The 24,716-nt window shown below is 40.7% G+C and overlaps 1 protein-coding gene across 1 annotated transcript in view; it reads right to left on the reverse strand.

The window, feature by feature from the left end:
• The window catches only part of SYT16 (synaptotagmin 16), a 260,696-nt gene that overhangs the window by 235,493 nt on the left and 487 nt on the right, over nucleotides 1-24,716 (reverse strand). The gene's annotated exons all lie outside the window — the stretch shown is intronic.

The raw sequence follows: 24,716 nt of genomic DNA on the forward strand, positions 1-24,716 counted from the left end.
AAAGTCTTCCCACTAGCTCTCACCTGTCCATCTGGCCCTCCATCATCTAGGCTCCCCTCCTCCCACCTTCCTCTTTGCTCACCCTATTCCAGGTACACTGGCCTCTTTACTGTTCTTCAACCATACCAGACACATTCCTGGCTCTTTCTTTTCACATTACTTTGAGGATTTGGGAGATAGTATTTGAGTAGAAAGATATGAAGTTCATGTGTTAGTTTGATATGTTAGTTGTGACAGTCTTTTTTTCAGCTGTGTCAGTTTTAGACTTACTCAAACCACTGAAGTTTATTCAAGGGAAAAAAAAAAAAAAACAACTAGATCTCCTCCATGGGATCTATTGGATTCTGCTCCAAAAACATTAAGAGTTAGAAAAACCTTGCCTGGATATAATGATTGATAAATAAATAAATAATTACCACTCTACTCTTATGGTAAACTATTTGGCATAATAGTTTTTAATAGCTTGATAATTATCCTATTGTATATACATAAACATCTGTAGTTCTACACAAAATTATAGTTTAATTAATCCACCAAGGGGCATAAGATAAGCTTGTTCCTTTAACTCTCCTAAGGAAATTAACTTGGATTCAGATAGCATTGAAAAGAGTCTGGCAGTGCAACGTGCCCTCTACCTCTGTTGCCTCTTAACTTGGAAGGACTTTGTTTGTTATTTGTAGTTAATGAATTTTAAAAAGAGACAAGCTTTGTGGACACAAAGCTAGCAATCAATAAATTTATCTGGGTCCTTTCAGAAGAATATTTATTCAATAAAGCACTCATAGTTCATATAACCTTGCTTATTGTTTCCTATAACAGCAAGTGTGATGAGAGAAAAATCCAAGGAAGAGTTGTAAGAACCAAGGTGCTAGAATTATCACTACTAGGAGACAAAGAAAAGTAAGATTCCCAAAGTCCTTTCTATATACAAGTGAGGTGGGAGTGGGGAGGTATTTACGGTATGTGTCACAGCTATGCAAGCAGAAACAAATAACCCACAGTATTTATACATTCTAGGTAAACCCCTATGGAGCTCATTTGTTCTCTAAGTTTGAATTTTCTATTTGCAAAATGTAGGCTTCCCACTGCAAACTAAAACCTGACTGAATATAGCAGTGGAGACAAAGATATCCAGCCTGTAAAGGGCCCAGTAATTCAAGAGCCCAAAATGATTTCCATTCTTCTGGCTTTAAAGCTGTGTTTGTTTGGGACAAGTAAATAACAGTAAAAAGTCAAACTCTTGCACATTAAAACATCAGTAATTCAACAGCAATAGAACTCTGTTTATAGTATCAACTTGACTCAAAACAAACAAACAAAAAAAGGATCCTAATTAACTTTCTTTCAAATAAAAAATGACTTGAATTCTCAAATGATCCCTCCAAGCAACTGTCATTTTCATAACAGCCAGTTTTGCCACTTAACTCTGTCACAGAGTCAAAAAGACATGATGTTGGCCTTAAGAGTAATCAGAAGAACATTCAGTTTAATTAATTATCACCAATACATACAAGAGCAAACAGAAGAAATAGAGGCATTTCTCATCCAAACCAAAGCAATAGATTTTTGTCAAATGAACCTGATGTAGAGGACACAAAAGAGATAAACATAAGAACCCCTTTCTTCAAAGTGTTTGCCGTCTAGTTACTGGGTTGACATAAAAAAAAATTAGAGCAATTTTTTTAGTTTTAAAGATAATCACTTAAAATTCAAATTAACAAGACTCAGATTTCCAAAGGACTTAATAAAAACTGTTAATCTGGGAATTCTCCATCACTCCTAATAACATGGTATTGAATATGAAAGCAATGACACAGAATCGAGTCATTCCTTTTTCCTATAACCAAAATAGGTTAGCTGGGGAGCTCCCAAGCATTCTCTGTGACATAAAACAAAAGCCTGGAATGCAGCTGTAAGTGTGTCCCCAGCACAGTGACTGCTGAGTGATGCCCTGTGATTTTTTTAACTTGAATTACAGATGGCTCCCTCCAAAAGGATCCTGAGAGTCTGGGAGGCCAAACTGTTGTCTCCAGATAAGCCTAGGAGACCTTCTGTTACTTCCTACACATGCTATCATTCAGCCCAGGGAGATCCCAAGGGATTTCTGCCCCATTTCAGTAGATTCTCAAGCCAGATTGGCCCTTAGTCCCCAAAACTAGTTCCAAATTGCAGGGAACCACAAGGCTAACCTAACCCGATGACTTCCTCTCAGTTGGGTGACTGTACCATTAATTATTCTTTGTTTCTCACATCCTCAGTCTTTCCCACTCCACTGACTTTTTCCCCCAAGCCTATGAACATACTCAAGCCTATGAACATATCCCGTTTAACAAGAGATACTAAGCTGCCCTCTCATCTCCTTACCTTCTTGTATGAATTCCTTGACAGAACGGCCTGTATTCCCTGGCTCTACCTCTCTGCTCCCTCTATCCCTTAATTACTCTAGTCCATCTGCTTCAGCTCCCTTTATACCACTCAGCTAGAACTAATCCACAAGTAACCAGCCACCTTGTCACAGCCGTTTTGAAGACCTTTGCTCATTATCTTGACCTCCAAATGTGTTTCTTCTCTTACCTTCTGTATCAATGAGATTTTCATCCAACCATCTGTCTAATCTTGAAAGCTGTATAATCTTTCATTTCTCCTTCACCCTATATATCAAATCTCAGACCTATAAGCCCTGGATTCTGTCTGCACATTGTCTCTTTCATCCATATGTTCCCCACACATCACATGGCCTAAGCTCAGTCTCTGAACACCTCTTGTGTGGCCTGCTCCAACAACTGATAACTCACCTCTCCCTCTCCCTCCCCTCCTCCGTGTCCTCTCTCCCCCCACTATGTTCCACAAGGCTCCCTCCCAGCTTAGTTACAGTTTCTTGAACAGGAGAGAAAAAAGCAGAAGCACAGTTAGCCCTGAGGGACTGGCACATTTCCCTAAGTAAACCCATAGGAACCAAATGCAACAGCAAATGTACTGTGACTTGCTGGCCCAAAAGATAAATTAAAATTTTCTTAGTACTGCAAATGAAGTCCTCTGGGATGAGGCTCCAATCCAGCTCACTTGTTCTCACTGTGCCCCCACCTCCAGATGACTCAGATGTGTGCACTCCCCACGATCCACCCCCACCCCCATAACTCATAAGTGCACACTCCCTGTGATCAACTCCCCCCTTCCCCCAACACACCAGACAACTCGCGTGAGCATGAGCACTCCTGCGATCAACTCAGCACTTCCAGTGCTCCAGTCGGTGCCACCTGTGCTCTAGCCAGTACCACTGCCTCTGGGTGCCGAGGTGCCTCACTTCTTTCCCACCATGCAGACACTTCCTGTGGTGTTTCCAGGCCCCATTCAAATGTCATCTCCTGTGACATTTTTGACGTTTTGACAACTTTTGCTGCTCCATCAACGGAGCTATCATTTCCTTCAGCACTTCTGCACAACTCAGGATGCACGCCCTCCTAGCACATAGTGCCCATTTGCATCATGTACTTGTGACTGTGAGGTCTCCCTTGCAAGAACCGAATATAGTGCTCAGCCTGTGGGCAAAGCTCAATAAACAAACACCTTTCAATGGTTAGGGCCGACCCAAGTAAAGAGAGATGCTTTTGCCCTGCAGAGGCCTTACACCTGTTGCCTACACTAAACACAATGGAGCAGTAGGATTTATTGAGATGTCAATCTGTACTTTCTTCCTGCTGCTAACGCTATCAGCATTTTTCCTTCTCCCTCCCACGAAGGTAAACAACTGTATGTGTGGAGTTCTGGACTCCTTGGCCAAATCTCATGGAGATTTTTAATGGTCTTGAGTACGGCAGGGTCTTAAATGGAAGTTGCAAGGTATCCGTGAAAGTTTCCATTTAGACAGTGGTTTGTAGAAGAAAGCCAATGTCAAAAAGGAATAGAAATGGATATTCTTGAAGTCCAAGAAAAGACTGAGTGTAGGGGATTGTACTCTCAGAAAACCCACACCTCATTCCCTCTGTGCCTGCATAAGTGGTGGGAGGGACCACTCCAGAAAGCCTACAGTGAATGGACACTATGCACCAGAGTGGCCAGTGGTGTAAGCAGCTGGGAGTGTCATCTGACTTGGCCTTGATGCTGTTCTAGTCTTAAGCCACAGCATATCAGACTGTGCAAGTGTCATGATGGAGCCGACTATGGACAGCAGACTGGGCGCTATACCAAATTTGTGACACTGCATTAGCCTGGGATTCTTACATGAGCCCAGGGAATGGACAAAGTTACCCTAGTAATGATTGAGATTGAATTTTCCCTCCAGCTAGGCAACTAACTCAATGTAATTTAGAGAAATACGGGAATGTGACCTAAAACAATGATAATATTGCAATCTAAAATTAATACCTACTACACAGCATTCATTCAAATCCCCAGGAAAATTACAAGAACACTCAGAACGTCCTCAAAACAGCTTCGGAACAAAACATTGGTTCATTCTTTTTATTTATTTTGAGAGGCACCTGGGTGGCTCAGTCGGTTAAGTGTCTGACTTCAGCTCAGGTCATGATCCCACAGTCCGTGGGTTTGAGCCCCACATTGGGCTCTGTGCTGACAGATCAGAGCCTGGAGCCTTCTTCCGATTCTCTGTCTCCCTCTCTCTCTGTCCCTCCCCTGCTTTTGCTCTGTCTCTCTCTCCCCCAAAAATAAATAAACAAAAAAAATTTATTTAAAGTTTACTTATTTTGAGAGAGAGTGAGAGCATGCGTGTGAGAGCAGGGGAGGGTCACAGAGAGGGGGAAAGAGAGAATCCCAAGCAGGCTCCACGTTGCCATGGTATTGAATATGCCATGGTATTGAAGCTAGTCGGATGGGTCTTGGGGCTTTATCCCATGAACTGTAAGATCATGACCTGAGTCATTTTGTTGTTGTTGTTATTTTTCATTGGCCCTTCTTACTTACCAGGATGCTATTACACAGGCAATAAAATTTTCTTGCACATATATGTTTAAAACTGCTAGAAACTCTTCTTTTGATATGTGCTATGACAGGCATCTTCAAATCATACTGGCCCACAAAGGCAAAGGCAGAAACAAGCCAGGGGGACCAGTAATTCCAGTTTTGCAAGGTACAAGGAAGTAAGGAAAAAGCAGACATCTGGGAAAGCACAGTTCTCAAGCCTAACCACAAGGTGGCAGAGTGACCCTGTATACCAGAAGTATGCTGTCAAAGTCCATGTATACCAGTTTGGAAACCTAGGATGTTGGAGAATCAGGGAGATAGTTAATATAAGATAGTTTGAAAGCCTGATCCTAGAGAACCTTCCTGAAAAGATATTTATCTTCATATTATGAGTATTCCCATTCTTTAAGTGTATTTATTTATTTTAAGAGAGAAGAGCATGAGCAGCAGAGGGGCAGAAACAGAAGGAGAGAATACCAAACAGGCTCAGCACTGTCAGTGCAGAACCCGATGCTGGGCTCAAACTCATGAACTGTGAGATCATGACCTGAGCCGAAATCAAGAATCAGTCACGGAGCTGACTGAACCACCCAGGCACCCCTAATATTCCCATTTTATAGAGGCAGACCCTCCATGAGCCTTACAATGAGGCCTGAGTATCTTTCAGATGTAGGGCCCCCTGGCTCAGGATCAGCGTGCCATGTTCAATGGAGGATCAACACCTGTAAAGAGGTCTGGCCTTGCTTGCTAGCAAAAAGTTACAACTGAACAGGGTCTAATCCGAAACCCCCTGAATCCCAAGGCTCTGACAGAGCCTCTGAAAAGGAAAAGAGGCAAAACAAGCTCAATGTCAAACATTTCATCAAAGGCAGGATCAATGGCCTCAGTATTGGGCGTGACTGAGGGGAACCTTTCAACTGCACATGACCCCATGCCTTCAAACCTCTTCCCTCCCTCGTGTCAGCATGGGTGAGTGCACCTCCTGCAAGGGGAGACTGGAAAATCAACAGACAAGAAAATTGCCATGAATTCATGAGATAAAATAAACATTTAATTGGATATTGATTTGACAGTACAAAAAAAAGTCTTCAAATAAATTTAGAAAATCCTAATGAAAGAAGTAAGGACAGACATAAATAAATGAGGATATATGTTACCTGTGACTGAGTGGCTAAAAATAATCTTATTTCCCTGGCACCCTCACATAATTCTGAAAGCTTTCATATACTCTGTAGTAAAATCCCTTTTTTCTCAAAGTAGGTGAGAAGATTCTATTGCCTGCAATAAAAACCCTGGTTATTACAGAAGACAAGGAAACAAATGGGATTTCTTACTCTATTGCAAAAAATGAAGAAAGAAAGAAAGAAAGAAAGAAAGAAAGAAAGAAAGAAAGAAAGAAAGAAAGAAAGAAAGAAAAAACAACCAACAGGAGGAAGAGGAAAAAATGAGAGGGTGCAGAAGGAAAGGCGAAAGGGTTTTAACATGGGCATATCTAACATTCCATTTTAAGCTTGTTTGTGTTCCTGGGATACAGACTTCTTCATTGCCCCAAACAACCACCAACCTGCAGTTTTTACACATCCAAATGTCTTTCAAGTGAATGGATTATACGTGTCTGCATTAATTATGAAAAATGGATTCAGTTCCTCATCTGGGTCAGTGCAATATAGACACAAGAGCCCTCCATCAGCTGTCAAACCGCACTACCAAGAGATACTGAGAAGCAGGAATGAAAAGCTGGAAGAAACTGTGGTAAGTCAAGGCTCAGGAATTCAATTTCTTTGACCTGAATGAAGAAGGATGTGGGAGTCAAGAACTGGAGCTGGCCTCTGAGTTACATAAGAAGTGGCTTCTAGCCCAGTGGTTCTCAAACTTGGCCTGTGTCAGAACCACCTGTAAGTGATTAAGGCAGATCGCTGAGCTCCACACGCTCCCCAGTCAAAAGGTCTGGAGGGAAACCTAACCACACATTTTTAGCAAGTTCCAGGGGATGCTAATGCTCTGGTCCAGTGACCAGAGTTTGCAAAACAGTGTTTTAGACCCCCAAAAGTAGATCTCACTAACCTGGGGAGGATGATAAATTGGGAGAGATAGAATGCATGTCTGTGAGTCAGGCTGAGAAAATTTTTGTCAGATTATCTACAGTTTGAAATTTATTTTTGTAGAAAAGTTTTGCTAGATTTTGTCATCAATGCATTGCCAGTGCACAAGTTGGTACAATCTTTTTGGAGGAAAGTTTGGCAACATCAAATTATCAAACGAGCACATCCTTTGATTCAGCAGTTCCACACCTGGGAGTAAATAATGAGACAGTATTAAATGATAAATTCAGTTATATTCATGGCACTATTTTTCTAATTACAGTAAAACCTTGGATTGACAGTAACTTGTTCTGTGAGTGTTCTGCAAGATGAGCAAACATTCCTAATAAATTTTAACTTGATAAACGAGGGATGCCTTGCGATACGAGTGGTACATGACACCAAATGTCACATGATCACAACTGAGCCAATAGTTCTCTCCCTCTCTGTTTCTCTCTTGCTGAGGGATTGTGGGTGTTTGTCTCCCATGCTCAGATGCTTGATCTCAGGCTGCAGTGTTTGGCAAAGATCACTGATTTTTCAGAACGTTGGAAGGTGCCCACAACTGGCACTAGTGTATTTTTGTCACTTCAAAGCACCTATGGACAGTCCTTTGCTTTTCCACCCAAGAGTAAACTTAAGAATGCTTTGCTTCATTCTAGGTCAGGCTGCCTGCAGATACAGACCCTTTCCTCTGCTGCCTTATTGCCAGTTACATTAAATACAGTATATGACACAGTTTATTAATACTGTAGTCAACATCCGTACGAGCATATACAATGGCCCCCATGCAGAAAAAGGCTCCACTGAGCCAACAGATAGCAATGATTCCATTAGTGATATTGAAAGTCATCCTACACAATAACCCTCCTCTTTCTTGTTTCCTTCACACCAGCCACAAAGGTTTTCAAAGGTAAGTGCACATTAACTTGTTTATTTTTCTTTATAATTTGTATTTTGTTATTTTATATTATATTACAGTATTATAATCATTTTTATATGAATGTTTTGGGGTTGTGGAACAAATCATCTGAGTTTCCATCATTTTTTACAGGGAAATTCACTTTGCTATATATAAGTGCTTTGGATTATAAGCATGTTTCTGGAATGAATTATGCTCACAAACCAAGGTTTTACTGTATTAAAAACCACTAATGTCCACTAAAAGGTGATTGTTGGGGCACCTGGTTAAGCTCAGTCAGTTAAGCATCTGACTTTATTTCAGGTCATGATCTCACAGTTCATGAATTCAAGCCCCGCATCAGGCTCTGTGCTGACAACTCAGAGCCTGAAGCCTGTTTCAGATTGTGTCTCCCTCTCTCTCTGCCCCCCCCCCCACTCATAATCTGTCTCTCTCTCTCAAAAATAAATAAAACATTTAAAAAAAAGGTGATTGTTAAATTATAAAATAATCATCTTCCATGAGACAACATTCACTATGTACTATAAAGTGAAAAGCTGGGTCCGTGTTGTACTTATTACTGTACTTACTCAGTCCTATTCAAAGTGCCAATCCATTAACTGATTTTTAACACCAGTGAAGATATAAATCACACTTCCTCCTTCACTAAAAATCATTTCTGATAGCAAATAACGTAACAACTTCTCTTAATCTCAGTATCTTCATATGCTAAATGGAGATAAGAATCAGGATTTATTAAAGGTAGGTTTCTTTAAGGCCTTCAAGAAACAAAAGCAAATGCTTTGAAAATAGAAAGACATCACCAAACACATGCCCAGTTTTACAGAGATGCTAGGATATATGCTACCATATTAATACAGCAAATACCACAGAGCAAATACTGCTTTTTCAAATAATAGGTAATTTCAATATAGCAATGTGTTTAATAAATCATTTCAAAGGAAAAAAGCGAGCACCAAAGAGTATTTATATGCCAATACAACTGGATGTATGGATGAGTGATCTACCTCAAATGTGAATTCAGGACTCTGGCCACAGTATACAGAACTGATATGGATGTGCCCTTCTGACTACAAGCACACAGAATTCCAGAAAAAAATACAACTGAAAAACTAAAGGTAATTACATAGGTGAGCTCCAAAATGCAAATGTTCCACAGATTCCAAAAACCAAAGAAAATCAAAGCCAGAGCCTCAGCAATGCACTTGGCTTTAATCTCAGATTTAGGGGCAGTGAGTCTATACAAGGAAGAACTGGTATTGAAGCTCCATCCACACCTCCCTGACCAGAGTGAAGTCCAACACATTAAGGAACTCTTGCAAGTGAAAAATAAGACTGTACAAAGCCTGCTTACTCGCCGAAAGAAAGAGCAAAGATGTTTGATTAGTGCCCTAGACCTTGAGTCTTAAAAAACCAAATCACCCATCAGAACTAGAAATCCTAAGCTTACACAAAGCAGAGGGTGTAAGTTTTCTTCTACATTCACAGCTTAAGAACCTCAGATGAATAGTTAATATAAAAAGTGATGCAAGACCACTAAAATCCCTAGGGGTTTAGTAAACTTGACATGAAAATCTCTGTCCTCAGATACTCTTTTTCATCTCAGGGTTTATGGGAAACTCTCACCAAAGATGACTTAGCAAAATTAATATCAAAGACCACATAAAGAAATAAATCACCATCAGGGTTAATCAGCAGACACCAAAATGGACATTTCAAGAAGTGGAAACTATAGATAATAATGTTTTAAGATAACTTAGATAACATGTTGCAGGAATAAGATACTATGGGAAAAGAGAATTTTTTCAAGTAACCAAATGTTCATGAAAATTACCATCACTGGAATGAAAAACCCTTGATAGGTTAAATAGCAGAGTAGACATTGCTGAAGTGGAGAATAAATCTGAAGGAATTACAAAAGAGGGAGAGAGAGAGAGAGAAAGAATATGGGTATGACTGGATGGGTAGTTGACAGGCATGAAACACATAAAGCTTCAATGTGTATCAGTCTAACAAGGTTTAAGAAAGAAAGAAGAGAGGGATTGAGGAAGAACTTAATACTCAAAGATAATAACAAAGAACTTTCCAGAATTAGAGACATGAGCATTGAGATTAAAATGTCTTGAACAAAATAAAAATAATTACCCAAAAATACTTTAAATTTGGGTATAAATCCAACAAAATATGTACAAGATCTATGTGAGAAAAACTACAAAATTCTGACGAATTAACAAATGCAGACATACTCTACGTTCATGGATAAGAAGACTCAATAATGTCAAGATATCAGGTCTTCCCAACATGATCTGTAGATTCAGTGCAATTTTAACAACAATCCCAGCAAGTTGGGGTGCCTGAGTGGCTCAGTCGGTTAAGAGTCTGACTTTGTCTCAGGTCATGATCTCTCAGTTTGTGAGGTCTAGTCCTGTGTCAGGCTCTGTGCTGACAGCTCAGAGCCTGGAGCCTCCTTCAGATTCTGTGTCTCCCTCTCTCTCTGCACCGCCCCCCACTCGCGCTCTCTCTCTCTCCCTCTCTCTGAAAAATAAACATTAAAATTTTTTTTTCAAAAAAGATCTGAGCAAGTTAAATAACTTAATGATGTTGACAAATGATTGTAAAGTTTATATGGAGAGGCCAAAGACCAGATTAGCCAACACAATATTGAAGAAGAACAAAGTTGGAAACTTTAAGACTTACTGTAAAGCTACAGTAATCTAACAGTGTGGTATCAGTGAGAGAGGAGATAAAGACATCAATTGAACAGAATAAAGGCCCAGAAATAGACACCCTTAAGTAGAGTCAATTGATCTTCATGAAGGAGCAAAGGCAACACAATGGAGCAAAGACCGTCTCTTCAACAAACGGTGCTGTAACAACTAGACGTTCACATGCAAAAAAAAAAAAAAAAAAAAAAAGTAGACACAGACCTTATACCCTTCACAAAAATTAACTCAAAATGGATCACAGACCAAAACATAAAATTCAAAACACTAAAACGCCTAGAAGATAGCATAGGAGAAAACTTACATGACCTTGGGTATGATGATTTCATTTTAGATACAACGGCAAAGACAGGATTTGTGATATAATTGATAATCTAGACTTCATTAAAATTAAAAATGTCTGCTCTGTGAAAAACAAGATCAAGAGAATTGAAAGACAAGGAAAAGACTAGGAAAAAAAAATATTTGCAAGAAACACATTTATAAAGATAAAGGACTATTGTCCAAAGTATAAAAGAGCTCTTAAAACTCAAAAACAAGAAAACAAACCCAATTTTAAAATATCCAGATAGCAAATAAGCATATGAAAAGATGCATATCTTTATAGCATAGCATATCTCATCAGGGAAATGTAAATTAAAACAATGAGATACCACTACACAGCTCTGAGAATGACCAAAATCTGGAATACTGACAATATCAAGGCAAAGATGTGGAGCAGGAGGAACTCTGATTCATTGCTCGTGGGAATGTAAAATGGTACGACCACTCTGGAAGACAGTGTGGTGGTTTCTTACTGTACTAAACACACTCTTATCATACAATCCAGCAATTGTGCTTCTTGATATTTACTCATATAAGTTGAAACATTTTATGTCCACATTTTATGGACATTTTATGTCCACACAAAAATGTGTATAGCAGCTTTATGCATTACTGCCAAAACTTGGAAGCAACCAAATTGTATTTACTAGTGAATGGATAAATCAACTGTGATACATCCAAATAATGGAATATTATTCAGCACTAAAAAGAAATAAGCTATCAAGTCATGAAAAGACACGCAGGAAACTTAAATACATATTTCTAAGTGAGTGAAGCCAATCTGAAAAGACCACACACTGTATGATTCCAACTACATGACATTCTGGAAAAGCAAAATTGCAAAAACATCAGTGGTTGCTGGGGGTTGGGGATGAATAGGCAGAACACAGAGAATTTGAGGGGCAGTGAAAATGCTCTGTATGAAGTAACGGTAGGTACATGTCATTATAAATTTGTCCAAACCCACAGAATGTGTAGCACCAAGAGTGAATTCTAATGTAAACTATGGACTTTGGATGATTATGATGTATCTTTGTTAAAAAAAAAAAAAAAGTACCATCCTGGTAGATAATGTTGATAATGGGGGAGACTATGTATATATGGGGGCAGAGAGTACACAGGAAATCCTTCTACCTCTCAATTTTGTTGTGAATCTAAAAAAAAGGCTAAAAAAAATTGACATGTATTCATATAATGAAATTGAAACTGAAAAGAACTCTTAAAATCAATCAAAGGGGAAAGATAATGTATCTAAAAGTAAATTATTTTTTATAGTAATTTTTTAAGGTTTATTTATTTTTGAGAGAGAGAGCATGCACACAAGTGGGGGAGGGGCAGAGAGAGAGGGAGACACTGAATCTGAAGCAGGCTCCAGGGTCTGAGCTGTCAGCACAGAGCCTGATGTGGGGCTTAAACTCACAAACCATCAGATCATGACCTGAGCTGAGGCTGGATGCTTAACTGCCTGAGCCACCCAGGCGCCCCTAAAAAAGTAAATTATAAATTACATTTCTCATCAATAATAGATGCCAACAAACTAAAACATAATATATTAAAATGTTGAGGAGACTTCCATTTGGGGGCAAGATGAAATAAATGTAAAAAAAAAAAAAAAAAGCTGTAAGAAAAGTCCAGTCTCTGTAGATCAGGAGTTCTCAACCTTGGCATTATTGATATTTCGGACTAGACAATACCTTTTTGTTCATGGCGGTGGTAGGGGTGTTCTATGTACCGTAGCATATTTAGCAGTAACTCTGACCTCTACCCACTAGATACCAGTAACAACTTCCCACTTGTGACAGCAAAAAAATGTCTTCAGATACTGTCAAAAGTCACCTGTAGGGCCAACCATCCCCAACTGAAATCTGTTCTCTCTAGCCAAAGGACTTGGAAGAAGATAGCCCTAAAGGACAGAACCTCTTTTGTTTTCTTTTCCTTTTCTTGAGAGAGAGGGGGAGAGCACAAGCAAGTGGGAGGAGGAGTAGTGGGAGGGAGAGAAGGAGGGAGGGAGGGGGAGAGAGAGAGAGAGAGAGGGAAGGAGGGAAGAGAGAGGGAGAGAGAAGGGAAGGAGAGGAGAGGGAGGGAGGGGGAGAGGGAGGGAGGGAGGGAGGGGGAGAGAGAGAGAGAGAGGGAAGGAGGGAAGAGAGAGGGAGAGAGAAGGGAAGGAGAGGAGAGGGAGGGAGGGGGAGAGGGAGGGAGGGAGGGAGGGAGGGGGAGAGAGAGAGAGAGAGGGAAGGAGGGAAGAGAGAGGGAGAGAGAAGGGAAGGAGAGGAGAGGGAGGGAGGGGGAGAGGGAGGGAGGGAGGGAGGGAGGGGGAGAGAGAGAGAGAGAGAGAGGGAAGGAGGGAAGAGAGAGGGAAGGAGGGAAGAGAGAGGGAAGGAGGGAAGAGAGAGGGAGAGAGGGAGGGAGGGGGGAGTGGGAGGGAGGGGGAGATAGAGAGAGACAGGGAGGGAAGGAGAGAGGGAGAGAGAAAATATTAAGCAGGCTCCACACCGAGCATGGAGTCCAACCCTGGGCTTGACCCCATGACCCTGAGGATCATGACTTGAGCCAAAATCAAGAGTCGGACACTCAGATGACTAAGCCACCCACAGAACCTCCTTTAATATACTTAGTCTGCTCTAAGCAAACACCATGAAAGAGCCAGCTCTCTCTGCCTCCTCACCCAGCACTGTGGAGACCGAGGGGAGGAGCCCTGCTGCCCATCCCCACCCCACACTAACAAAGCACAGGCCGCACTCCTCCTCCTCCTCCCAGGGTGTGCTGCACACGGGGTGGGTGGAGCCTCATTGACCATCCCTGCTCTGCACTAAGTAACCTCGGGAAAGAGGCAGCGGCCCTCCCTCCCTTCACTGGCACAGTGACCACAGAGGCCACAGACCATGAAAGAGAGCACTATCAACCACCACACTATAGCAAGGGAAGGATAGCAAAGCGACAGCACCCTACCTCATCTCAGCCGGGGAAGGGGGGGCAAAGATTACAGAGAAGAGGGAACTAGACAGAGTAAACCCTGAAATCTGTGTAGGAAGTCCTGAGCACACCCCTGAATGCTCCATGCACAAAATCAGCCTTGACACAGGAAAGTTTGGACAACTGAACTACGACGATGAGCAACAGAATACACAGACACAACATTCATTGGCCACAGGGTGAAGAGGTCACTGCTCCTTATGTACCCTCTGCCAATTCTGATGAGCAGTCAAGAAAAGGAAAATGAAAAGACAAATACAGTATTAGCATTATTGTGAAAGTAGTTTTGACCTCACCGACCCTCTGAAGTCTCAGGGACCTCCCCCACCTTGGCTGCTAGGTCCACACTTTGAGAACTACTGAAGCAAAGAAGGAAATCCAAGAAAAAGAAGTCTCGCAGTAGAGAAACAGAATTTGGCAACCATGTGAGTGGTCACTCTATGTAAGGCACCATGTTTATTCAGTAGAGTGACAAAATTGAAGAAATATACCTAAAAGTAGATCTGTCCCTCAAAGAACATATAGACTAGCAAGAGGTGAAAAAAAAAGGGGGGGGGAAACCTTAAGAGGTAGAGATAAAATGAGCAACAGATTCTGTTGAGAATCTATTGGACAGTTGCATCTATTGGAGAGTCTGTAAATACTCCAAAGACAAAACAGCCTGTGATTTGGGCCACAATGTGGGAGAAATCCCTTTTAAGAAAATAATTTCAGACTCCTCCCTTCTATTCATTTTATATAGGCTCATTTTAGCAGATAAAAATGTAAATGTTTGTCTCCAGGATCCAACTCAATTTATTAAAAGTAGGATAGTCTTATTTTGATTACAAGTAACGGCCATGATTACATCTCTTTTATGATAGAATAACTTTCAGGCAGTAAGTAGCAACCAAAAAATCAAGATGCTGAGAGTTTCAAGAAAGGGACATGCAACAAAAATCAACATTTGCCACTGAAAAAAAACCTCTGCAGGGTCGTCCCATACTCTAAACTCAGAGTCAATTTTAAAGCAAGAATTTAGCTTGCAGTTTGTTGTTGCACACAGCAATATTATCAGCAGTCAGGATCCGTCCAGTGTCTGGGTATCTGCCCTCCTCTAAGTCAAAAACAGTAGTTGGAGATGGATAAAATCATTTACACGAATGCAACACAGATAGACACTTAAACCTTAAATAACCTCCTACCCCCTTAGAACGCTTCCCACATTAACAAGGCACCTTAATAGAATCCATTTACCCCCATGACAAAACAGCTTCTCTTTGATAGTGTTCTCGTCCCCCTTAGTTTTCTCACTCTGGGACCTTCACCGACTTTCAACCCTAATTTCATAGCTCTGGCCTTTACTTCCTTCGTTTGTTAACTTTTCCAAAAATGAGACATTTTGAGCATTTCAATTTTTAAAATTTTAAGTTTTCATAAAATTAATTCACACAGCATACAGTCTTCTGCTCCCCTCAGCAGCATCCCATTCAGACACAACCTCCTCAGTAACTCCACTCCGAGACCAAATAGTACCCTTCCTCGCTCTACCATCATTCCTCCAGCAAAAAACATCTCTGGTAGGAGGGAGGAAAACAATTTCTTTTCTGAGAGGGGCAATTATCATTTCAGGCTTTACCACCCCAATGTTATCTAAAGTTTTAAAGAGGATGGGGCGCCTGGGTGGCTCAGTCAGTTAAGTGTCCAATTTCGGCTCAGGTCATGATCTCTCAGTTTGTGAGTTCGAACCCCGCATTGGGCTCTATGCTGGCCGCTCAGAGCCTGGAGCCTGCTTCGGATTCTGTGTCTCCGAAGAAGACTGTGCCCCTCCCCTGCTCACATACATACACACACACACTCTCACTCTCTCAAAAATAAACATAAAAAAATAATAATGAAATGAAAAGGGATGTGATACTCCAAGCAAAAAGCTAATTGAAGTAGATGCTAAAAGTTTCACAGGGAATATGGCAGATGGAGTCTCAGATGGTCTCCAACTGTCCCCCCTCCTGGTACTCACACCCCTGAGTGCAGGCAGAATCTGTAAGTTGCTTCTAACCAATAAAATATGTCAATGGTGATGAGATGTCACTTCCATGATTCTATCACTTAAGATTTTAATACCTGTCTTGCTAGAAGACTCCCTCCCTTGCTAGCTGTGATAAAGCAAGTGGACATACTAACGAGGTTCGTGTATTAAAGACCTAAGAGTGGCCTCCAGCTGATGAGAAATGGAGATCCTCAGTGCATGAGCCTGCAAGGGTCTGAGTCCTGCCAACATGTGATACGGGAATAGTATGCCAATGTAAGGTTGGAAGTAGATCCTTCCCTAATCAAGCCTCAGGCTTTCAGATGAGAACGTAGCCCTGCCTGACACCTTAAATGCAGCCTTGCAGACTCCCAACTCCCAGAAGCCCCACCCAGACTCCTGACTTAAAAGAGCTGTGAGATGGATGTATTGTTTTAAGGCAGTAAGTTTGTGGTAATTTGTTATACAGCAATAGATAACAAATAAAGGGGGAGCACAATGAAAAACAATATATAACTATAATTATATTGTAATTATCATCACTAAAATCTAACAATTGATTTTATGCTAATAGACCAGTCAAGGAGGACATTATAATTGTGCCTCTAAAAAGTCTGAGGATAGGATTGTAGAGTCTGAGAGGTGAAGGACTATCCTCTAGTTTCTGACAATGGAGAAGCAGGGGAAGGCTGTTAAAGGCAGCCTAGCTGCAGAGGCCTCTACAAACCTAAGGTTGACAGGGCTAGTGTGGTTCAGCCAAAGTTCAAAGGAAAATGAAAGGGAAGGAAAAAAAAAAAAAACAGATTGGCTCATAGGGAGAGTTAGAGCATGGGCTGCAATGCAAGAGAAACAGGGAATATCAAGATGGACAGTGGGAGGGTCCCCCAGAGTAGAAGTATGAGACAGAGAAAGGCTACTCTTAGAACCTGGATGTCCAAGATCAGGAGCAGCAGAGACATCAGGCGGATGAGGTCATTATGGACCTTATCAGAAGATTACACCCTTTTAAAGCTCGATAATGGGAAAACCGAAATTTCCTCAGGCTTATCGACATCATTGGACAGGCTTTTATAAGACTCCAGAGCCAGCAGGTATCAAACCCTGGGGAGACACCCTGAAACAGCATCCACTCAGTATGACAGCCACCTATCAGCCATGCCCAAGTGAGGGGCAAAACTACAAAGCCCAAAGGGGTCACCAGAGGCAAGTCAGCAGAGAGGACCCCAGAGCCCTCTTGGATCTCCCATACAAGAGATAGCTGTTGTGGCACCTGTGAGAGCCCATCACTGAACTCTCCTGAGGTTATTAAAAAGTGTATGTGTGCACATGTACCACATGCCCACATGCTCCCAAAAATGCTGCAAGCACACTTGTGCAAAATGATAAGACTTGGGAAAGAAAACACCATGATTGAATACTTTATTTTAAATCTGAGCTCTCTACCTTTGGGTGATTTCTCCTAGACTCTCTTCTGTAGAGTCTTACATTTCTAAAGGTAATTTAGTTTTCATTTTGTATTTGTCACAAGGAAAAATGGAATCAGTGACCAGGGACTCCATTTCTAAAGGACAGATTATTCCTGTAACATGAGGCACATGCTATGGGAATCTTGTAGAGGATAAGGAGACATTTAATGCCTACTATGTTCACCATCTCATTTAATTTTTGCAACTTCTCAAAGTGGAGTAAGACAAAGCTCTGGGAAGTTAAACAGTTTACCTGAGGTTACGCAGGCAGTGAGTGTTAGGTCCAGAGGTCAGAACTTGGGCTCTTCTGAAACTAAGCCTGTACCTTCTTCCACCACCACACCGAGTTTATCAACGTTTTCAATTATCTATTGAGCTAAGTCAATTGAAAATCTAATTTTGAGTGGTTAATAGATTATAATTAAAATAGTACATAGGGCACCTGGGTGGCTCAGTTGGTTAAGCATCCAACTTCAGCTCAGGTCATGATCTCATGGCTCGTGAGTTCAAGCCCCATGTCGGGCTCTGTGCTAACAGCTCAGAGCCTGAAGCCTGCCTCGGATTCTGTCTCCCTCTCTCTCTCTACCCCTCCCCCGCTCATGCTCTGTCTCTCTGTCTCAAAAATAAATAAACATTACAAAAGTTAAAAAAAATAAAATGAAATAGTACATAAATATATTAGTACGTAAGCCAGGGTAATTTTCACATAGAGTGGATAAAATCATTTTATGTCACTTAACCTTCATTTCACTGTAAATCAAACTACAAAATGTGGCCTATTGCATTCCTAAAATTAGAACTCTCAGGAATACTATACTCTTATTTTCTAAGAAAATCTATTGTAAATGGTATGTATGCATAAACTTAAACTGCCTAAAATCCGATGTGCATAATCTGTAACTGGGAGTATAATATCTGTGTATAAGAATTTTATTTGCAATATATACTTTAGATATCTCCTTAGTTTATTAGAAAGAGCTGTCAGTGAGTTTTACCATCATTTTAATATATACATAATCACTGTTAAATGGCATAATGGGCATCTTTTTATAAACCCATAAGAGTTAAATAATAGTTTATAACTAAATAACATCCTAGTGACCTAAAAGAACAAATGTCATCCAAATCTACCATATACAGGAAGAGGCTTATTCCTCCCAAGAGATCTAGCCCATTTCTATACAAAACATTAGAGACTCAGTTCAGCAAGAAAAGGCTTCTCTGGGCTTACCAAATCAAAGTTGCCATACTGAACTTAAAACATATGGACTTCTCCTCATTCAGTATGACGTTAGCCATTCTGACTTTCAGAATGTTTCAATAGGGTAACATCAAATAGGTAAATCAGTCTAGAATAGGGTCTTCATGCCTATCTTCATGTTTTCTTCAAGTTTAATTCTTGGTTTAAAAACAGGAGGATGAGGAGGGGGGCCTGGGTGCTCAGTCAGTTAAGTGTCCAACTTCAGCTCAGGTCATGATCTAGCAGTTCATGGGTTGGAGCCCCGTGTTGGGCTCTGTGCTGACAGCTTGAAGCCTGGAGACTGCTTCAGATTCTCTCTCTCTCTCTCTCTCTCTCTCTCTCTGTCCCTCCACTGCTCGCTCTCTCTCTCTCTCTCTCAAAAATAAATAAACATTTAAAAAAATTAAGAAACAAAAACAAAATCAGGAGGAGGAGTTTGGAAAACACAACAAGAACAACCAGCTTCTCAGATCCTTTTTTCTACACCATTTATAATTACCAGGTTTAGTAAGCTTTTCAAACTTAAAACAAGTGTACAACCCATATATGTCAAACTGATACATTTCTCAGAACTCTGGTTACTATTCTGTAACAATAACAATATCCAAATGTTATCCTTTCTTACTGCAGAATTGTTACTTTTCCTAAGTGCACTAGCAGCGTGGGCGTTATGGGAGGGGAAAAGTGTACACAGAGGCACACTGAGGCATCAGTGGTTAAAGTGACATGATTTCTTGAGTTTTAAGTTTTTGTTTATTTGAGATAGAGAGCACGTGCAAGCCGGAGAGGGGCAGAGAGAGAGAATCTCAACATAGTGCTTGATCCCATGAACCTTGAGATCATGTCCTGAGCCAAAATGAAGAGTAGTCTCTCAACCAACTAAGCCACCCAGGTACCCCTTGAATTTGCTTTTAAAATACCTCCTCCCAAAAAAGTAGTGGGGAGACAGATGCAACAAATTGCCAAAAAAATAATGAGTGCATGGGGGTTTATTACACCATTCTCTCTTCTTTTTCATGTATATAAATTTTCTATAATAAACAGTCTTGTTAAGGTTATGATCTAAAACCAAAATTAGGAGTTCAGAATTCAGTCTTTCAACACGATTTATTCAAAAAGTAAACTCAATGGTACTAGACCATACTGCCTAGAACTAGCATTGCCATTTGTAAGTTGTTGGGGTTTTTTTCTCTCTTTTTTTAACAGAAGATTTGCAAGAATAGTACAAAGCACTCCTAGATTTCCCAAATGTTAAAAATTTGTCATGTGCCCTTTACCTTTTTTGTATAACACACATATACATATAAATGCACACACATGTACATATTTTTCTCCTAGACCTTTTGAGATTTGGTTGCAGACATTATGTCCCCTTACCAGTAAATACTTCAGTTTCCCCTAAGAATGAGCTCATTCCCTTCCAAACTACAATAAAAATAGCATATTTAAGGAAGTTAACTTTGCTATAAGACTATTATTCAATATACAAACTGTATTAAAATTTCACCAATTATCACAATATTGTCCTTTGTAACATTTTTTCCTAGTTTAGGATCTGATCCAAGATCATCCATAGCATTTGTCTCTTTCGTCTCCTTCAATCTGGAATAGTGTCTCAGCCATTGTTCATGCTATAGACTTTTGTGAAATGTCTCTGGATTTGGGTTTGTCTGGTATTTCCTCTTGCTTAGAACCAGATTATACATTTTTGGCACAAGTACTCTCAGTGCTTCGTACCAGGAAGCACAGGATATCAGTTTGCCCCATTACCAGTGATATTAACTTTGATTATTTGGATAGGGTGGTGAACCCCCAGGTTTCTCTACTATAAAATTACCATCTTCGCTTTGCAATTAATAAGTCCCCTGTGGGGAAATTCTCCAAGAAGGTAAATATTCTGGTCTTCGAGTTTTCACACAATAGTTTGGCATCCATGGATGATTCTTGCAGGAATCAATTGTTACTGTGATGGTTGCAAAGGAGTAATTTTCCAACTTTTAGTTGGTCTATATTTTTTAATTGCCATTATTTGTAAGTTTTTAAAAATAATCCTTAGAATTGGAAATCATTTTACTCAAGAACAAATCCATTTTCACTCAAAGTCAAGCGATTTTCTTTTAAATCCTAAATATGCTAAATCCTGAACAGCTCAAGTAACTGTCTCCAGAAGCTCCAGCCTTCACCTGCTAAGGCCCTGCATTTGATTTTTCCTCTCCCTGTTCTCTCTTCCTTCTATCCTGGGCACTGGCACAGAGTGGAAATTGCTGCTGGGGTAGGTAGATGGGGAAAAAAACAAACTACAAGTTACTGACCAAAAGTAGAAGGGAGGGAATGGCCACTGGCCGAGGTCGCCTGTGGGTAGCAACAATCAGCTTGTGAATGGACCAACAAAAATGGCACAAGTTCAACCAGTAAACCAGGAGCAACCAGATGGGGACCAGATGTTTCCCTTATGAAGCCAAATGTTAAATGTCCATCAACAACAGCCACAAAGACCCATCCACTTGAGACTTGCCTGAGATTTCTGGGGTGTAATATAATTACATATTCCCAACAATGCCCCAACATGCCTAGCTGTTCCTCAGAAACTATTCTCATAAACAGATAGCAATGGCTTCAATAATAAAGACTCATAAGGAGAAATATCAGTAATGAAACAAATGACATAAATGGAAGAAAAAGAAAAAAAATACTTCACTGGGATTTAGAAACGCAAAATAATCTGGAGCACTTGTTAATGAGGCAATCGAGAAACATCGTTCAAATACCTAAGTACCACCACTTTATATAATAACTGGGCTGTTCATGCTAACAGCATTTTTTTCCTGCTAGTCTCTCCTCCTTTTTTCCTATTACAATTCCTCCCACTTTCTTCAATGTTTTAAAGATCATATAACCTGAATTATACAAATAAAAATATGAATAGCCCAAGGGAATTTAGTTTGAAGATCACAAGTTCCATACCATTTCATGACAACTCACTGAACACAAAGCTGAGGTCCTCTGATTCTCCATTCCTCCTCGGGAATCGGCCCTTAGCATGTTGTCTGGACATAAGGATATTTTCGTTCTATTTGTTACATTCTTTTTTTGTGAAGGTTATAAGTTGCCAGGCAAATATTTTTAAAGTATCTCTGTTTTTTATATCCATTTACATACCACATTCATAAAGAAGGTCCTTCTGGATTCCTTCCAGAAATTACTGGAGTAGAGCATTGAGATTTTGCCTGGCTTTAGAACCAATATTTCTCTCGAGGGGAAATTTCCTGGGGGAGAAAAATGGGGAGAGCAATCAGCTATAGCCCTAAGGCAGCACTGTGCCCAGGTCTGATATCTTAATGAGGCCATGTCCTCACTGCCCAGTGACAGGACAGGACTGCCTAAGAAGTGACTGTCACTCTATATGCAGACCTGCCTCTCACCTGCAGAGGTAGAGAGAAGGACAGGAAGCACAGGAGCCTCAACATCAACTGGAACTTGTTAGAAATGTCAACTTTCCAGCAGCAATCCAGAGTTACTATATTGGAAACTTAGGAGTGGAGCCCAGCAATCTGTTTTAACAAGGCTTCCAGGTCAATAAAATACACATTTAAGTCTGAAACTTACGTAGAAAGAAAGAAAGAAAGAAAGAAAGGAAGGAAGGAAGGAAGGAAGGAAGGAAGGAAGGAAGGAAGGAAGGAAGGAAGGAAGGAAGAAACGTAGGAAGAGAGAGGTGCCTGGGTGGATCAGTCGGTTAAGTGACCTACTCTTGATTTTGGCTCAGGTCATGATCTCACAGTTCATAGGATCAAGTCACATGTAGGACTCTGTGCTGACAGTGGAGAGCCTACTTGGGATTCTCTATCTCCCTCTCTTTCTGCCCCTTCCCCACTCACACACTCTCTCTCCCTCTCAAAATAAATAAATAAACGTTTTAAAAATGTTAAAAGATAGATGATAGATAGGTACCAGAGGGTTTTTGTTTTTGTTTTTGTTCTTTAAGCTCTTAGGGTAATTCTAATACACAGCCAGGCTGAGAACTCTGTCTGGGAGGAGCCCTGGACTCTAGTTTAGGGACCACTTTCACGCTAACTATAAGAGGACTACGGGACTTGAAGCTGTAAACATAGTCAAGATGTAGGGAGAATTTTTCAAGACACTGGCTGAGAATATCTCCCTTCTCTTCGTTTCCACAGCAGAGACGTGTTGTAAGTCACTCACATCACTTCTGAATAAGAACAAAGACAAACTAATTATCCTCTACACCCTGGAAACTTTTTTCAGATTTCCAGCTCCATACCAGTTGAGAATAAACAGATTTCAGACTGTGCCTAAAAATCAGCTCATGAGGTAATCTGGTTAAATATGATAATTTTTCCATAAACAAAATCAATGGAATAAAGTTTGATTCTTCAGGGGAGTTGAAAATACCATGTAAGGAAGTAGAAGAAACATTTATCTAAATAAATTGGGACAGAAGCAAGGCCAACTTTTTTCCAGAATACCAAATGTATCTTCTTTGCCCAAAATATAGGAAATGAATAATAGAACACTATCATACTGCATTTGTGTGTTGCACAAATGCCTATAGATACATCAAGTTCCTTTGTTTTTCTTAAGAAACACAAGAATAAGGCCAAATGTAATTATCTTTTTCTTTGTTGAGTCTTACTTTGTTAACAAAAGCCTAAATCCATAATTTCTTTCCCTAGACCAAAAAAAAAAAAAGGGGGGGGGGGAGAAAGAAAAAAAAAGTTCTAAATGAGGAGAGAAAAGGGGAAGCTTGGCCCAGATTAGCTGATTTTATTATAAAAACATGACTAGATTTTTATTTAAAAAAGGAGGAAATGATGTTGGTATCTCCACACATATAAAATGATGGTAAAGAGGGCAGGCAACCACCCTTTACTGAGAACCAATTGTGTGCCCATCACTATCCAAAAGATATTTTAGCCTTTATCCTGACTTTAAAGATAAAGAAACGGAGAGGTGCCTGGGTGGCTCAAGTCAGTCAAGTGTCCCACTCTTGATTTTGGCTAAAGTCATGATCTCACAGTTTGTGAGATCAAGCCCCTCATAGGGCCCTGAGCTGACAGTGTGGAGCCAGCTTGGGATTCTCTCTCTCCCCCACTCCCCTCTCAAAATAAATAAATATTTAAAAAAAAGAAACCGAGGATATTTGCATGGCTGCACTACTAGTAAATATTGTAAGTTTAAAATACTGTTTGGCTACAAAAACCTACACACTCTGTACTATACCAAAGCTGTATTCTTGGCTGGGATAACAATTTGTTTAAAACAGAAACAGGGGCACCTAGGTGGTCTAGTCGATTAAGCTTAAGCCTCGACTCTTGGCTTGGGGCTCAGGTCATGATCTCCCGGCTGGTGGGACTGAGCCCCCATGTAGGGCCCTCTCTCTCCTCTCTCTCTGCCACTCCCCCACTCACACTCACTCTCTCAAAAAAGATAAACTTAAAAAAAAGAAAGAAAGAAAAATAATAATTATTGCAGAAATGTGGACCTCCATCTTCCCATCTTTTTCCTGTCTCACACCTCAAAAATGCCTGCCAAAGCTCCTCTCTAACCAATACACCATTCATTCATTCATTCATTCATTCATTCATTCATCCATTGGTTGAAGGGTTCCCTAACATGCGCGGTGTGGTAAGGACTTCGGAGACAGCACCTCCTACAAGGTAAGTATGGGGCAGGTGTGACTGATGGTTTCACTCTGACCTCCCTTTGAGACTCTATTAATATGCATCCAGTTTCCAATACAGCTTACTTAACCAGCTTTCATAGACGTGATTCCGTTTCCAAAAGCACTGAGCCAAGAAAGCAGTGGTGCCAAGATGCTCAAAGGAGGCCAGCTCAGCGCCTTCCAGCACTTCCATTCAGTAGTTTTAACCTACGTCCACGCGCTAACCTCGCTTACCGTCGGTGGTGACCAGATGCGGTCTCTGGCCGTCCCTCAGCTGCCCGCTGGGAACATGGCCCAGGTGGGGGGCCACTGGGCAGCCGACCAGTCGAGCCACCCTGATCCCCAGAAGGCAAGCGCACAAATCCAACCCAAACTCCAG

The sequence above is a fragment of the Puma concolor genome, chromosome B3 (assembly GCF_028749965.1).
Source record: "Puma concolor isolate L17-30 chromosome B3, mPumCon1.1.hap2, whole genome shotgun sequence".
In the NCBI taxonomy this organism is placed as follows: domain Eukaryota; kingdom Metazoa; phylum Chordata; class Mammalia; order Carnivora; family Felidae; genus Puma; species Puma concolor.